The sequence below is a fragment of the Mus pahari genome, chromosome 4 (genome assembly GCF_900095145.1).
Source record: "Mus pahari chromosome 4, PAHARI_EIJ_v1.1, whole genome shotgun sequence".
In the NCBI taxonomy this organism is placed as follows: Eukaryota; Metazoa; Chordata; class Mammalia; order Rodentia; family Muridae; genus Mus; species Mus pahari.
Window position 1 is genome coordinate 82,618,672 of NC_034593.1, and position 2,492 is coordinate 82,621,163.

The window sequence follows — 2,492 nt, forward strand, 5'->3', positions numbered from 1 at the left end:
CTTTCTTTCTTTCTTTCTTTCTTTCTTTCTGATAAGGTATTCTAGCAGTAAACAAACCCCAGGCAGGGATCTATGAGTCTCACTTTCCCTAGCAGTGGGATTCAAATTTCCATTGTGCCACTGTGACACCTAGGCCATTTTTCTTTCTCTTTTATAAAACATTGACTCTGAGTACTGAATTCAGGTTCTGCTCATGCTTGTAAATTGGACACTCTACCAGTTGATCTATTTCCTGAGTCCTGTGTCTCCATTTCTATTTGCTTCTCGTTTCTGACTTTGCCCTGAAGTGCGACTTTTCAGTTCTATACTTTCCCTGAACCTTTCTCCATGTTATCATTTTCTGTCTTCCAGCTAAATATCTTGGTGATGTTCCCAGCAAGTTTCAGTATTTCAATGTTAATCTTAAAACATAATTTCTGTTTTTAATAAGGACCGTTCGTATAAATGTAATTAATAAACAATAGTAATTTAGCCATGAAAGCTAAGATGGCTGGGAGAGATGTCTCAGTATAAGTACTTGTTTTACAAAGTATGAAGATGGAAAATTGAATCCTTAGGCTGTTCCCATAACCCCAGAAGAGAGAGGAGGGTAGATCCTGAGATTTTTGTTGACTCAGAGCTGGTGAACTTCTGGTTCAGTGAGAGAACATACTTCAAGGGCCAAGAAGGATGAAGGAGGACACTGACATCCTGCTGTCGACTCTGAATTCATGTACATGGATGTGCATAAGACACCCACACATACCCCCATACCCCATAGCATTCCATGGTTCCACTGTGTGTACCAGAAGGCCATGAATATTATAATAATTGGCAATGATAACTAGGATTACCTTTTAGAGTTTTACAACTAAGCCTTTCTGTCTACATTTTACTTTATTCTTTGAGGATTTCATACATGTATACAATATATTCTGATCATGTCCTCTTGGGACACCCTTTCCAAGTCCGCCTGGATCCCTCTTCCATGTCCTTCACCCCAACTGGCCAAATCTCCCCATCTAGGTGTGGGGCTTATGAACTTTCCCCTCATTGTTCAGGGACATCAACTGACTGATCTTGTACAGGTGTTGTACACACAGCCATCGCTTCTTGAATTAATGAGTGCAACAGCCCTGCTATGTCCTGAAGATGTTATTTTTCTAGTCCCCCTTAACTTCTGTCTTTTCTGCTCTTCCTGCACCTCTTCCGTAATATTCACTAAGCCTTGGGAGAAGAAAGTATGATACAGATGTGTTATGTGTAGATTTGCTACCCTCCCCCAATGTTCCCGGAACAGGCCACACTACCAGCCCCAACTCAGCTTCCCTTGAATCTGTGAATAAAAACACAGAGCTTGTGATGACTCCAAAGAAAAAGTATCTTCCAGATATAACAGGACTGATATGTCTATAAACTCACGAAGACTGTGGCAGCATGCACAGGCCCACACACATTAAAGCCAAGTGAGGTCCCAGCACTAAGAGCAAGAAATAGATGTAGGGTCCTATCCAGAATCAAGATGCTATTATAATTGATCCCTGTTGGCAGAGCGAAAATCAGTTTTCTCCAGTGAAATGTCACTGGGAATATCAGCTAAACTCCAGGGCAGGCCTCGTTTCTAGCAATAGTAGATCAACACACTTTGTGGGGATTTTGTGTATACTTTTTTTTTTGTCTTACTAGTCTTTTGATTGTTTTGATTTTAATATTTGTGTTTTATTAGTGTTTTGTGTTTTTGTGTTACTTTAAAAGAAATAGAAAGAACATAATGTTGGTTAGATGAGAAATTGGAAAGAGTGTAGGGGGAGTTGGGAAAGGGGAAGGAAAATGATCAAAATATATCACACTAAAATATTTTAAAATTAAAATATTAGCTATTGTTCTAAATAAAGAGAACTAGTCTGAGCTGATGTAAGACGCTTCTGGGCTCTGCCTGCCTCTGCCTCCCAAGTGCTGGGACTAAAGGCTTGCACCATCACTGCCTGGCAATTATGACTTTTATTTCATGAACAAAGTGAATGTTCTCTTTAGGGGCCCCCTTCCCTTCTGTTGCTTAATTGGAGGGTATTTGTTTCATTGGTTGGTTGATTGGTTGGTTGGTTTTGGTTTTTAGATTTATTTATTTGTATACAGCATTCTGCCTGCGTGCATATCTGCAGGCCAGTAGAGGGCACCAGATTGCACAATAGATGGTTATATGCTACTATGTTGTTGGGAATTGAGCTCAGGACCTCTGGAAAAGCAGACAGTGCTCTTAACCTCTGAGCCATCTCTCCAGCCCTGGAGTTTTTAACACTAGCAAAAGCATCTCCTTTGTTCTCTCTCTCTCTTTCTCTCTCTCTCTCTCTCTCTCTCTCTCTCTCTCTCTTCTCCAAAGACAGGCATTTAACAGGTTCTTCCCTAACTTCTTTTGTTGGATCAGACCACCTCACCCTCACACCCCCAGAGGACCTCTTGGACATGAGTTTAATCAAAGCTATCACCAGTTTTCCTTTCCCTGTGCCTCGTAT